The following is a 15,113-nucleotide window of genomic DNA, read 5'->3' as shown; positions in this document are numbered from 1 at the left end:
TTTAGAGGCTTTCTACAACTATGATCCTGAGTAATTTAATATGATAATCAGAATCAAAAGGAAATTGCTGTCTTGATTGACCCCCTCCTTTTTATAGGACTATGTGACAAGACTTACTTATAAGGGGAAAGAACAGCTGAGGAATCATGTTCTCAGTGACAGCTGATACTCTCTGCGCCCAGATCTTCCAAGTGTTCCTCATGCTTAACTGTACCATTTGCTGTATAAGTTTTTTTAGATGTTTACCAAAATGCAGGGGGATGGCAGAGAAGGGAAAAATTTATTACTGAAGGTGGCTCATCATATTCTACCTTCTAATTTCTTTGTGTTTTTTTTTTTTAAACCACATGGTCAAGGTTTGCCACACATTAATCTGTTTCTTGTATGATAGTGTGGGTTTGTAGGTTCTTTTGGCTAAGGTAAAGTACATGTTTTATGTTAACTATACTGGAATTAAAATTAAATTAAATTATAAATAAAGAAATACTTCTTTTCCACTTGGAAAGGCTAGGTCTGGGGAATGAGAACAACCAGTATTTCTCCTTCATTTTACTGGTCCTTTCCACAGCCTAACATGCTTAACCACTGACTAGACAACCACAGGGACTGATGTATTCCACACATATTGACCATCTATTATATTCTAGGTCCTGTTATAATAGGCATTAGGATTACTGGGTGAATAAGACAGATTGGGTCCTGTTCTCTTGGACTTCTGTTGGAGATTAGGGGCTATAAAAGTCAATGATCAACTACATGAAATGATTGCACATTGTCACAAGGATAGACATAACTCATTTTACTGTGCTTTGCTTTATTGTGATTCACAGATAGTGTGTGTGTGTGTGTTTGTGTGTGTGTTTGACAAATTGAAGGTTTATGGCCACACTGTGTCGAGCAAGTCTACTGGCGCCATTTTTCCCAATAGCATTTACTTACTTCGTGTCTCAGTGTCATGTTTTCATAATTCTCACAATATTTTTAGTTTTTCATTATTATTATATTTATTATGGTGATCTGTGTTCAGTGATTACAGCTTGCTAAAAGCCTGGATGGTAGTTAGAAGTTTTTTAGCAATAAAGTATTTCCCAATTAAGGTATGTACATTTTTTTTAGACATTAAGCCATTGCAACTTAATAGACTTCGTATAGTGTAAACATAACTAACTTTCATATGCACCAGGAGACAGAAAAAATACACTGGACTCACTTTGTAGTGACGTTTGCTTTATTTTGGTGGTCTGGAACCAAACTAGCAACATCTCTGAGCTATGCCTGTAATACAAAGAAAACAAGCCCAGTACTATGAAAGTAATGAGGTGAGGTAGGGTGGACACTCACTTTACATAGGCATCTGGGAGGAGATGCCATTTCAGCTTAGAAAGAGACCCTATAAAGAAAGGTACTTAATTTCTACTTCCAGATTTCCTGAGAATTTTACTTAGAGCAGAAGTAATGATACCATATAATTTGCAACTGTGTGTTATTAACCATTTACAAAATGAGTTCAAACTGTATAATGTAAAAAAAAAAAAAGTAAAATGTATATACCCTTCAAGTCAGCAATTCCAATTCTTCGTAATTATTAATGATTCTCCACCTTGGTTGCATATTAAAATTACCTGGGGAGATTTTATTAAATACCCATGCCTGGGCTCCATTCCCAGATTCTGATTTAACTGGTCTAGTGGAGGGAGAGGCTGGGGAGCATGGGCAGCGGTATTTTTGAAAGCTCTCCACATGTTTTTAACGTGAAGCCAGATTTGAGAAACGCTAACTATAAATACTCACACCTATGAACCAGGAGCCTGAACAAAGATGATACTACAGTTTTGTTTCTAATAGGAAGAAGATCACAACATGAATGCTTGTCAATAAAAGTTGGTGAAACTGACATGGTACATGTGTTTTTTTCTATTCAATTCTAAGGAATAATGAGGTAGGCCAATATATTCTGATATAGAAAGATCTGTAAGACATGAAAATAGCAAGTTGCAGAATATGGTGTATAGTTTGATACCATATGTATAAATAAACTCACAAAAATCTATGTAATTCTATATGCACGTATGATGCGTATCTGTGTTGGCTACTGTTCAGATAGGGGAGAAAAAGAGTTGGGAACTTCAGAAAGATCCAAGCTGAGTGTAGGTTCAGGGATAGTAGGGAAAGATTAGGAAGACTACCTCCTATAATGCCTCAGGACAATGAAGCATGATGTTAAGATTTAGGATATGAATTTGAAAATGATGTCACTATGTTTCCTAAAATGGTCATGGCTAAGTGTGTTGCAGTGGAAAGGTGATAGCTGAAAATGGCTTGGGATCTGGAACGAGAAGGTACAGGCACTCACTTTCACAGTCTCACTCATTGTTAAGTTCTCCCTTTAACGGCTCTCTCTCTCTCCCTCTCCATGCTTTCTCAGTTGTGCCCAATTTGTGGATCTCTGGGATACATACTCTACATAGACACACACACACACACATACACACACACACACACACACTACAAGGACTCATAGGCTCACGGACACACACACCCTACGAGGACACACAGACTCACTGACACACACACACACGCACACGCACACACACGCTGTACAAGACACACAGACTCATTGGTATGCACATGCACGTGCACACACACATCTACAGCCTTCTTTGGCAAACAAGTATAGCCCTGGAGAATTAGATCATGCTAAGAGCTTCTTATTATTTATCAAAGGAGATGAGTTTTGAATGCTTATAACTGTGATGTGAAAAATAGTAATATATGTAGATTCACAGCTTCCGCCCACAGCATTTGTCCTCTGATGAAAGAGAAAAATATTCTAAACAGTTTCTGTGAGGAATGCAATTAAACAAAGAACCATGCTGCTCAGGGGTTACTATGAAGGAAGGTGAGAGCTTTGGGGAGCTCCCTGGGGTGGACACAGGTGTTGGTGGAGAACCAGGGTGGCAGGACAGGGTGGGGGTCCCCAGGGGTAAACAGAGAGATGGGGGACATGGGCATTTTGAAGTACTATATAGTAAGAGATGACAGGAAATTATAATAAGAGTTGTAGTGGACTAAGTTCTTGGACTTCCTTGATGTTTTATATAGAGAGAGGTGAATAAATGTAAACTCCTCTTTGGGCTGGATTTATCTTTTATTTATTTATTTTGAAAGATTTTATTTATTTATTTGACAGAGAGAGAACAAGCATGGAGGGGGAGTGTCAGGCAGAGAGAGAGGGAGAAGCAGACCCCCTGCTGACCAGGGGCTCGATCCCAGGACCCTGAGATCATGAGCTGAGCTGAAGGCAGACGCTTAACTGATTGAGCCACCCAGGTGCTCCTGGATTTCTTTAATCTGTGACAATACTCAGGGTTGTGGCTGACATATATTAGCTGCTCAGAGTTTATGATGAATAGATCATTTTGGACAACGACATGTAATTGTTTAAAGAAAATGAGTTTTATCTGAAACCACAAGGAAAAGCAAGATGATTTTAAAAAAATGTGTCAGCTGGCAAGTGAATAACTGGCAACAACTTTTAATAGAAGTTTTGGATTTCTATTTAAAATCAGGGCTGTGAGCTGACTTGGAACTCCTATTTTTCAGGTATAGGATGTGTCATTGCTGAACTCAGAGTCATATCTTTCCATTAGCCATGGACAGAGCCTATAGATTGACTCTATGCCCCTATTTTGATGATAATGCAGTATAGAGAGCCTGTTGTAGGTGTCGCTATGTTTACAGCAATATGTTTTCATTAAAGAGGGATTACTTGCTTTAGATGTGGGATGGGTGAAAAAATATTACTTATGATTTTTGAAAAAATATATTAATGCAAATATGTAGTAAAGTTTCCAAGTGTCTACTCATTGAATACCAAGTGTTTAGCATACGCTACACCTACCTTGTGTAGAGCCCTGGATACAGATCAAGAATACAATCAAATCAGGTTAAAAAAATTTTTTTTTAAGAGAGGAAGAGGGTCGCCTGCATGGCTCAGTACGTTAAGCTTCCAAGTCTTGATTTTGGCTCAGGTCATGATCTCAGGGTTGTGAGATTGAGCCCCGCATGGGGCTTCACATGCTGGGAATGAAGCCTGCTTAAGAGTCTCTCTCCCTCTCCCTCTGCCCTTATGCTCCTGCCCTTGCTTGCTCATGCGCTCTTTGTTTTTTCTCTCTCTTTCTCTAAAAAAAAGAAAGAGGAAAAAAATAGTATCTGTGGTCTTAGTGAACTTTTTTCTTTTTTTTGTAATTCAAATTTCTTTTTCCCCCTTTTTAAATTTTAAATTCAATTAATTGATGTTTATGATATTATATTAATTAATATCATGTGCCCTCCTTAATGGCCATCACCCAGTTCCCCCTCCCCCCACGCCCCTCCCCTCCAGCAACCCTCAGTTTGTTTCCTATGATTAAGGGTCTTTGCCCTTTCTCTGGGGAATCATCATGGCGGCTGGGACCCTGTACACATGTCCTGAAAACTGGAAGGCCTTCAAGGCTCTCATTGCTGCTCAGTACAGCGGGGCCCAGGTCCGCGTGCTCTCTGCACCACCCCACTTCCACTTCGGCCAAACCAACCGCACCCCTGAATTTCTCTGTAAATTTCCTGCCGGCAAGTTTCCAGCATTTGAGGGTGACGATGGATTCTGTGTGTTCGAGAGCAATGCTATTGCCTACTATATAAGCAATGAGGAGCTGCGGGGAAGTACTCCAGAGGCAGCAGCCCAGGTGGTGCAGTGGGTGAGCTTCACTGATAGCGACATAGTGCCCCCAGCCAGTACCTGGGTGTTTCCCACCTTGGGCATCATGCACCACAATAAGCCAGCCACAGAGAATGCAAAGGAGGAACTGAGGAGAATTCTGGGGCTATTGGATGCTCACGTGAAGACGAGGACTTTCCTGGTGGGCGAATGTGTGACACTGGCTGACATCACAGTTGTCTGCACCCTGTTGTGGCTCTATAAACAGGTCCTGGAGCCTACTTTCCGCCAGGCTTTCCCCAATACCACCCGCTGGTTCGTCACCTGCATCAACCAGCCACAGTTCCGGGCCGTCCTGGGGGAGGTGAAGCTCTGCGAGAAGATGGCCCAGTTTGACACTAAAAAGTTTGCAGAGAGCCAGCCTAAAAAGGACACCCCATCGAAAGAGAAAGGTCTTGGGAAGAGAAGCAGAAGCCCCAAGCTGAGTGGAAAGAGGAGAAAAAGGCCGCTGCCCCTGCTCCTGAGGAGGAGATGGATGAATGTGAGCAGGCATCGGCTGCTGAGCCAAAGGCCAAGGACCCCTTTGCTCACCTGCCCAAGAGGACCTTTGTGTTGGATGAATTTAAGCACAAGTACTCCGATGAGGACACTCTTTCTGTGGCGCTGCCATATTTTTGGGAGCACTTTGATAAGGATGGCTGGTCTCTGTGGTATGCTGAGTACCGCTTCCCTGAAGAGCTCACCCAGACCTTCATGAGCTGTAACCTCATCACTGGAATGTTCCAGCGGTTGGACAAGCTGAGGAAGAATGTCTTTGCCAGTGTCATCCTCTTTGGAACCAACAATGGCAGCTCCGTTTCTGGAGTTTGGGTCTTCTGAGGCCAGGAGCTTGCCTTTCTGCTGAGTCCAGATTTGCAGGTGGATTACGAGTCATATACATGGTGGAAACTGGATCCTGGCAGCGAAGACACCCAGATGCTGTTTCGAGAGTACTTTTCCTGGGAGGGGGCCTTCCAGCATGTGGGCAAAACCTTCAATCAGGGCAAGATCTTCAAGTGAACATCTCTTGCCATCACCTAGCTGCCTGTACCTGCCCTTCAGGGAGATGGGGGTCATTAAAAGAAACTGAACATTGAAAAAAAAAAAAGAGTCTTTTATGGTTTGTCTACCTCTCTGATTTTGTCTTGTCTTATTTTTTCCTCTCTTCCCCTATGAGCCTCTGTTTCGTTTCTTAAATTCCACATATGAGTGGGATCATATGATAATTGTCTTTCTCTGATTGACTTATTTTGCTTAGCATAAGGCCCTCTAGTTCCATCCATGTCATTGCAAATGGCAAGATTTCATTTTTTTGATGGCTGCATAATATTCCAGTGTATATATACCACACCACATATATTTATCCATTCACCTGTCGATGGACATCTGGCTCTTTCCATAGTTTGGCTATTGTGGACATTGCTGCTATAAATATTAGGGTATAGGTGACCCTTCGGATCCCTACATTTGTATCTTTGGGTTAAATACCCAGTAGTGCAATTGCTGGGTCATAGGATAGCTCTATTTTCAACTTTTTGGGGAACATCCATACTGTTTTCCAGAGTGACTGCACCAGCTTGCATTCCCACCAACAGTGTAAGAGGGATCTTCTTTTTCTGCATCCTCACCAACATCTGTCATTTCCTGACTTGTTAATTTTAGCCATTCTGACTGATGTGAGATGGTATCTCATTGAGGTTTTGATTTGTATTTCCCTGATGCTGAGGGGTGTTGAGCACTTTTTCATGTGTCTGTTGGCCATTTGGATGTCTTCTTTGGAAAAATGTCTGTTCATGTCTTCTGCCCATTTCTTGATTGGATTATTTGTTCTTCGGGTATTGAGTTTGATAAGTTCTTTATAGATTTTGGATACTAGCCCTTTATCTGATAAAACATTTGCAAATATCTTCTCCCATTCTGTCAGTTGTCTTTTGGTTTTGTCGACTGTTTCCTTTGCTGTGTAAATGTTGAATATTAGTTGACCATAGTGTTGAGTGTCCATTTCTGGGTTCTCTATTCTGTTCCATTGATCTACGTGTCTGTTTTTGTGCCAATACCATACTGTTGTGATGATTACAGCTTTGTAATAAAGCTTATTTATTATCCAGAGAACAGCTTACACATATGATCATTCACCAATGGAATCATTACCTGTGAGACTTGCAAGATGAACTCCTAATGGCAGCCAACAAGCCTGGATTTGGTCTGGTGCCCACCTGTGTCCCCAGCCTCCCCACGCATCTCTTTTCCTTCTGCATGTCATGCTGTGGTCTCAGTGACTTTCCCTATGCAGGGCCTGTCAATGCTGTATCCTTTGCATGGAAACCTTTTTCACACACCTTTCCATGGCACCTCCTAAGATCATTTAGATTTCAGTTCAAGTGTAACCTCTTCAGAAAGACCTTCCCCAGTCATGCAATCTTAAGTAGCCCCTGTCCTGGTCATTTGTTAGGTCAGCATTTGGATTTATTTTCCTCATTTTGCCTTTTTAAGTTGTGTATTTTTACTTTTTTCCAATACGTTTAGGAAGTGAGCTCCATGAAAGGAGGGACTCATCTGTCTTGTTCTATACTGAATCACGAGCTTATGCATAGTAAGCTTAAGACAATGATCTAGTTATTGAATGGATGAATAAACAAATGAAAGAATGTTATGGGTTTTGATGTCGGCCACTTATAATTAAATGACCCAAGACAGTTTGGAACTCCAAAATTTGAGTTTGGAGTCTGGTAATGAGTAGGGAATGGACTGCTAGAACCCATTCTGAAAACATGAAGGCTTTGGTGTTATTTATTCAAAGGAAGGAAAAGCAATGGCTTAAAAGCAATTTTAATTATGTAAAGTGTCTTAGTAAGAGAACAGTCATCAGCTATTCTTGATATGAGACTAATAGGGATGAGTGAAAAGATTTCCAGTCACAAATAAATAACTTACCAACTGGAGATTGTGAGATACTCCAAAAGTGTTCTGAAATGACCAAACTGTTTCCTCTTTAGAATAGATAGGTGTTTAAGTGCAAGCTTGCTAAGGTACTTGAAGTGGATAATAAAGATAATTTTTAAAATATCTATACTCCTTTCATCACTAAGTTTTTAAGCAGTGTTATTTCTTTAACACTCAATAAATCCCACCCTTGTGTGAGTAGGAGACAGGTATTACTTTCCTCCTTCTACTCTTGTTAGAGGTCATGCCACTTCCAGGGCAAGCCAGGGCCCGTACTTTGGAATCCTGTCTTCTGAGAGAGAAGGTGAGCCATGTGGAAGTGAAGTCAGCGTGATTCTTTTCATGGTTAGCATGCTGCTTCCTTGGAGGGGCAGGGGGTGTAGGGTTTCTCAAGGAAGGACATTTATAGTGATTAAAATTGCTCAGAGCTTGCTTCATTGTGTAATTCTGATACTGCAGTATGTGATTCTGGCAAGAGGAGAGTATGAAAGGGACAGAAAATCCCAGACGATGGCACGGAAAGGCATAGGGTATTGATGTTACCTCAAGAAAAGGGGCTGTGGCAGCAAGAGAACACTCACGAATTGGTCAGACTCTTGTTCAGGAATGCCTCTTGGTCACCTCCTGAGAAGGACCAAGGGCAATGATTGTCTCATAGAACACTATCATTCTGTGACAAGAGAGTAGAGCTCTAAGAACAAACTGGCGGAGGAGGCTCTGGGAGTTGATATTTCTGGGAAAGAAAGCACAAAGTATCTTCTAGAACAAAAGCATTAAGAAAAAAAAAACAAGTTCTAAATGTGTGCATACCTTAAAAGCTAGTAATTCTGCGTTAGGCACATGCCCTACAAAAATGTCTGTGTATATGCATAAAGATATACATACGCATCCTCAGTAACATTATTCATAATAGCACAAAACTGGAAACAACTCAAAAATGTCCACCAACAGTGGAAAGGACAAGTGAAGCATGATAATATAATGATAATATATTATGCAGCAGTAAGAATGGACAAAGTACAAGTACATATGATAAGATGGATCAATGTCATGTAGTATTGAGGTAAAGAACTCAGATCAAAAGACAGTATGTACTCTATGATTCCATTCATATGAAGTTCAAAATCCAGTGAATCTGACTGATGGCATTACCCCTGAGAGGAGGGTGGTCTAGAGACGGAGAGTGAAGAAGCCAGTTTTTACACGAATATATTCACTCTGTGATATTTCATCAAGCTGTACACTTACAATTTTTGTACCCTTCCAAATAGATGTCATACTTTAATAAAAAATTCAATAAGGAAAAGATGTAATACTGCCCTCCGAAGTAGAATGCATGACATTAAATGGAATCAAAGGGTCAGAGGGATGCTGTTTTTAAGCTTGTTTTAGGAGCCTCAGATAACATGAGCGTAGCTGTCTTCAGCTTTGAGGATGGGCAGCAACTGCAGGGACAGGAATAGCCCATGGCTGACGGTGCATTTGCCTCTTCTAGTCCTGGTCAAGGTTTTCTAATTCAGGCGCAGGAGAGTATCCATGTCTCTGGGGAAGCCACACTGTGGCACGTTAGACATTCTCTAGGGACCAGCAGCCTCAGTCCATGCGTTTGGAGGAGTTCTAGAGGAGAGGACAGAACAAAGGACTCGCTTGTCCTGCTGTAAACCAGCATCGGGACTTAAAAAATGCGAGACACCTGTTCCCCTGTAATTATAAATCTCACGGTGAGATTTCTAGCTTTTGAATTGCCCGATATATTCTTTTATATCAAGTAATTGTGGGCTTGTCTGACATGGAGAGAGTTGGGACCATTACAACTGGGAGAAAGCAAATGGGGTGGCAACGGCCCTTTTCTCAGCTTGTAATGAACTATTTATAGTCAAGACCAACGATACGTATCGATTCTCATCAAGCGGGATTCTTTACACAGTGAAAACATTGTCTGTCCTTGGAGGCGGGTCCCATGAGACTGTTCCTGCTATTCTCTTTCAAATGCACAGATTAAACTCCTCATAAAATGCATCTTCTGACATATCCACACCGTATATATGAAAATCCCCTTGGTGCCTTTTTGGCAGTTAGGATTCTTGTAGCTTGGGTGTACCACAGCCTGTGTCCTGGCTTGCAAGGTGAGTTTTTTCCTTCCCTGGAAACTGTAAAGGAAGAAGTCGATTGCTGTTTGTTGAAATAGGCTGTATATTTCACAAGTTCCATTTCAATAATCTTCTGGAGGCAAGAATGAATTTGGGATTGGACAGGGCATTACGACAGGACTAAATAAATAGCATAATGTCCCTCAACACCTAGCCAGCCAGCAATGTTACAATGTGATTTTGAGACTTTACATTGCAGTTTCTTTCTTCAGCAAACAGAGTCTGAAAGGTCGCACACAGAGACAGAATTTTAAGTCTGAACACTGAGGACACTCAGTCTTTAAACTCCAAAGCAGTCACACAATCCCCTGAGGAGTGCCAGAAACTTTCCAACTAAACTTTATTGTCCGGAATAATTGTTGAATCCAATATGCTTTAGGTATTCCTTACAATGTAGCTTTTATGAGATGTATTCATATTCTTGTATGTTTTCCCAGCTTTAAGACTAGACTCTGCCATCATGTGTCTATAAAGAAAATCTGTAGTGCTGCACATTGATATCATAAGTCTAGAAATCCAAGATATCTTTTTTTAAAGATTTTATTTTATTTTTGCGAGAGAGAGTGCGAGCGAGCTCGTGCAGGAGTGGGGGGGGAGGGGCAGAGGGAGAAGCAGACTCCCCACTGAGCAGGGAGCCTGACATGGGGCTCGATCCCAGCACCCTGGGATCATGACCTGAGCCAAAGGCAGACACTTAACTGACTCTGCCAGGCAGGCACCTGAAATCCAAGATATCTTGGCAAAAAGACAAAGACATTTGTTTGGAGCTCAGAGGAGTGAGGAACCAGCAGGTTCTGAGTACTCGAGTTTGATGTATGGTTTGAACTCATTTCTTTCTTTTTTTTTTTTTTAAGATTTTATTTATTTATTTATTTGATAGAGAGAGAGAGAGAGAGAGAGCACAAGCAGGGAGAGCAGGAGAGGGAGAAGCAGACTCCCTGCCGAGCAGGGAACCCGACGCAGGGCTTGATCCTGGAACTCCGGGATCATGACCTGAGCCGAAGGCAGACATTTAACTGACTGAGCCACCCAGGTGCCCCTGAACTAATTTATTCTATCAAATTGTAAATATTTCTTTAAGTGTGAAGGAGAAGGACTATCTGAATCAGGCCTTGTATGTGAGTGAAATTATTTTTATTGTCTCCTCACAATGATGGGTTTTTCCTAGGATTTTGAAAACACATGGATGAACTCCTGTCTCATCTCATGCTACTCTCCTCCTCAGGTATTGGATTCTCTTAATTCTGGCCTTCCACAGTCCATTCTTTGTATCTTTGTACTTCCAGGCCTTTGGATACACTTTTGTCTCTCTCTAGATTGCCCTTCCCTCCTTTCTTTCAATGATGGTTTTCTTTCTATCCTTCAAGTCTTTGCTTAGATGTCATCTCTTTGAAGAGGCCTGACCCTTCATACTATCCCCATAACATATTGCAATACTTCATTTACTGGACTCATGGCATTTATACGAATTTGAATTATTTATTTACTTGATTGTTGTACCTCTTGGTTACTACAATGTAAATTCCATGAGGCAGCATTCATGGCTCTCTTGTTTACTGTTGTAGTTCTCTAAATTAGCACAGTATCTGACATATAGTAAGCTCAATAAATATTTGTTGAATAAGTGAATGAATACACTCACTTATGGTGATAATATTTTCCTTTTTATTATACTAGGTTTTTTTTCCTGAGGATGGTGTCTTAGATGTCTCCCACCTCCATCCCGGGGTGGGGAGGACTGAAACAAAAGTATTTATTACAGTTTTGGAGAAAGGAAGAAAGAGAGTTGCTTTCATTTCCTCTTTCCAACCCTGTATTTGTTATCTATTGCTGCATAACAAATTACCTCAAAACTTAACAACCTAAAACAACAATAAACATTTGCTATTTCACACAGTTTCTATGGGTCAGGAACTTAGGACCAGCTTAAATGCATGATCCTGGCTCAGGGACTCTCATGGGGCTGTCAAGGTGTCAGCCAGAGCTGCAGTCACCTGTAGACTCAGCCGGAGCTGGACGATCCATTTCCAACGTGCTCCACTCACCTGCCTGGCTTATAGGGGTTGGATCTTGACAGGAGAGCTCAGTTTCTTGCCAGGTGGGTCTCTTTGTATGGTTGTTTGAAGGTCTTCACAAAATGGCAGCTGACTTCTTTTAGAGCAAGTGATCCAAGAAAACAAACTTAAGCTGCCATGTTTCTTATGACCTAGCCTTGGGAGTCACACATGTTTATCCTCAATTTACTATTTGTTATTCATGTCAGCCTATTCAATGTGGAAGGGGACTTTATAAAGGTGTGAATACCAGGAGGCAAGAATCACTGGAGGCCATTTAGAGGCTGGCTTTCACAAGCCACTTCCTAGTTGTGTCCTTTGGTTTTTGGGGTTCTTCATCCTGTTTCTTTTCCTCTGTCAACTAATAGCCACATCAACCCTCTAATAAAGAGATTGCTCAGGACACAGAGACACCATAGTAGATATCTGCATGCAAGAAAACAATACTGTTTATGCTTCTCAATATCAATTTCTGTATGCACAGAGATCTCCTTAGGCCTATCGCTGTGCCTGCATAAATAACAATACATAGAAGGTTCTCCACAAATACAATTTTTTTTGAGTGAGAAGGAAAAAGCAAACAAAGGGATTGATTTTTTTCTCTCATGAACCTGAGGGCTGGTTTTGTGCTGTGACTTAGGTATACAATTGCCAGTCTTCAGAAATACACATCAATTTTAATCAGAAAGAATTAAACATGCTATTAACTTTTAACTTTCATTGTCTGGGTAGATGCCTATCAGACTTGAAACCCACTCAACACAAACCAGACAATTCCTTCACTTTCACTCATGGGTGGTTTTATCCCTTTCTTTTCCTCTGGGTTGAGAAAAAAAAAAGCATTTGCATTTGGTGGAGTTTATTCCAATCATTAAATTTAATGCCCAATACACAGAATGGATATTTCTAATCTTGTACCTACTTGCCTTGGTCATAATTCATCACCAAAAACTGTTCTATAAATGTTTTCCCTGTGGCTACAGCTACTTTAAATTTATATCCTACTTATTTGTAAAATGCTTTTGGGTTTTTTTTAAAATATCCACACTCTAGCCTTTCCTTAAAAGGTTTAGGGACTGTAAGATCCAACTTTAGCAGGGGAGCATCAAGTGACATTTTATATCATGAGAATACCATTCATTGTGATTCTCATTTAAGTGATTTGGTAGTTAGGCTTTGCTAAGGAAAATTTCCCATTTAATATCCCATTTATGAGATAAGTGCTTTGTAGATCAATTTACCAATATCTAGTGGAGTTGGAGTTGTGTATATCCTACGGCCCAGTAATTCCAGTCCTGGGTACGTATATTAGGAATACTCAACCACGTAGCACGAAAATTTGCACTGAGCATTGGTATAGTGAAAAATTTGGAAAGTGGAAAAGGTAAAAACACAAATGGATGACAACACAAACCATTAAAAATATGAAATTCATCCAATGGAATACTCTCTAGAAGCAAAAATGAAGAAAATAGTACATATATCAACATAGATGAGTCTCACAAACATTACAGGGAAAGATAAAAAGCAACTTGTAGAAGCTATACATAGCATATGATTCCATTTGTATGGCTTAAATGTACAAAATAGTATTACATATTTTTTATGGCCTAAACAGAATAAAAGCACGATATTAATGAAAGTGACAAACTCCAAATTTAAGATAGAAATCTTAGGAGAGAGGAATTGGATCTGGAGTAGGTAGATAAGGGGATATAATCATGGTTGTAATGTGTTATTTCTTGTGCGAGATGATGAATGTATGACATTTATTATTTGTACTTTGTAGAAAATCTCATAATGAAAAATCCAGATGAAGTGCTAAGATCTTCTGAGAAGTATAAGCTTGGTTACTCGATGGTAAAAATCAGGATTGAGTCCTAACAATGCTCAACTTGTGTGTAAACAACATTTTATGTGATATTTTTTACTGGAGTTTCTTTTTTTATATAGACCTCTGCTGCTTCCAACATTGACTTCACCTTTTATCCAGGTGATAATTTTGTATAAAATCAAATGTACCCCTCCTTCACTTTCATATCTAAAAGTGAGTTGGTTACATTAGGTCATTTTTGGCCTGATGTGTATTGTTTGGCTGTAGTGTTTGATTTAGGTATAAAAATTTGGCCTTAAAGACCCTAAGAAATAAATCTAGGTTCATAAAAGGGAGAATTAGACTTTTATGGATTTCTAAACTGCTTCCCCCACATATTCTAAATAATCTTTAACATATAGCATTCAACAATTATTTGCTCTTCTGCTCTTTCAGTTTGCTTTTAAAGTGTTGCAAGAGAGTTCAGGAAAAGGAAGAGAGGAAGAGATGAAGGAAGGGTGACTGAAAGTGGCTAGCTTCTTTCTGTACACGATGTAGTTGCTACACCCTTATCCCTAGCCAAGTGTTTAGGAGGTTCGCAGATTAAATTTCTATAAATGCTTAGGAATTTCTCTCATATAGTCTTTGAGCATCTACCCTCAGTTGGAGAAATACAGGTCTTGAAGCTTGGCACTTGCTAGCATGGAGTGGCTGTACCAGTGTAAGTTCCAATAATTATATCTAAATATCAGTGAATCTTTAGAAAATGACAGTGAAATTTCAAGCATCCTAGCCATCAGAAATATATCAAACAAGGAAACAAAAACCTAGGGGATAAGGAAAAATAAATCCCAGATGCAAAGACATAGTAGTCCCAAGTTTCATTAAATCTTTGGTTCTCAACCTTGGCTGAACACTGGAATCTCTTGAGGAGTTGTAAAAAAAAAAAAACAACAAAAAAAAACCAAACCTCCCCAAAACTGTTGATGCTTGGTCTCCTTCCCAGAGATTCTGATTTATGGAGTGTGTATGCAGCCTGAGTGTCAGGATTTTAAAGAAACTTCCAGGTGAATCTAACGTACAGTAAAGTTTATGAACCACTGCCTTAAATTGTTTATTTTTTTTTTTCTGTATGAGAGAACCTGAAAGTGTGATTCAAAATTTACTGAGTCCTAATTCACATATAGTCCTAACCGCTGTTGAATCAGTTTATGCAGAATAAAGGTAACTAGTTGAAGACTAATTCTATTCAAAGCCAGGCCTGATGCAGACAGTAAGGAGAGCCGGCAGCCAGGATGCGAGGCAGGAGGAGTAATGTCCATTCCTTACTCTTGCGTGAGTAGAAGCAGAAGCCCATTAACGGTATTCCTGGATGTTAAGTATCTGAGAAATGGTGTCATGAGTACTGAGCAGTGCTT

The 15,113-nt window shown here is 40.2% G+C and overlaps 1 long non-coding RNA gene and 1 pseudogene across 1 annotated transcript in view; both read left to right on the top strand.

Annotated features, from left to right (window-relative positions):
* The window catches only part of LOC141374645 (uncharacterized), a 77,846-nt gene extending 75,853 nt beyond the window's left edge, over positions 1-1,993 (top strand). Inside the window, exon 5 of the long non-coding RNA XR_012381692.1 lies at positions 1,846-1,993. This is a non-coding gene — a long non-coding RNA (uncharacterized lncRNA). The remainder of the gene's footprint in view (positions 1-1,845) is intronic.
* Positions 1,994-4,427: 2,434 nt separating this feature from the next.
* LOC112839347 (elongation factor 1-gamma-like) lies at positions 4,428-5,843 on the top strand (annotated as a pseudogene).
* The last annotated feature ends 9,270 nt before the right edge of the window (positions 5,844-15,113 follow it).

This window comes from Callorhinus ursinus, unplaced genomic scaffold, assembly GCF_003265705.2.
Source record: "Callorhinus ursinus isolate GAN/ISIS: 27379988/994484 unplaced genomic scaffold, GSC_fseal_2.0 scaffold2, whole genome shotgun sequence".
In the NCBI taxonomy this organism is placed as follows: domain Eukaryota; kingdom Metazoa; phylum Chordata; class Mammalia; order Carnivora; family Otariidae; genus Callorhinus; species Callorhinus ursinus.
The sequence above is the reverse complement of the archived record's forward strand: the minus strand, read 5'-3'. Positions and strand labels throughout refer to the sequence as shown.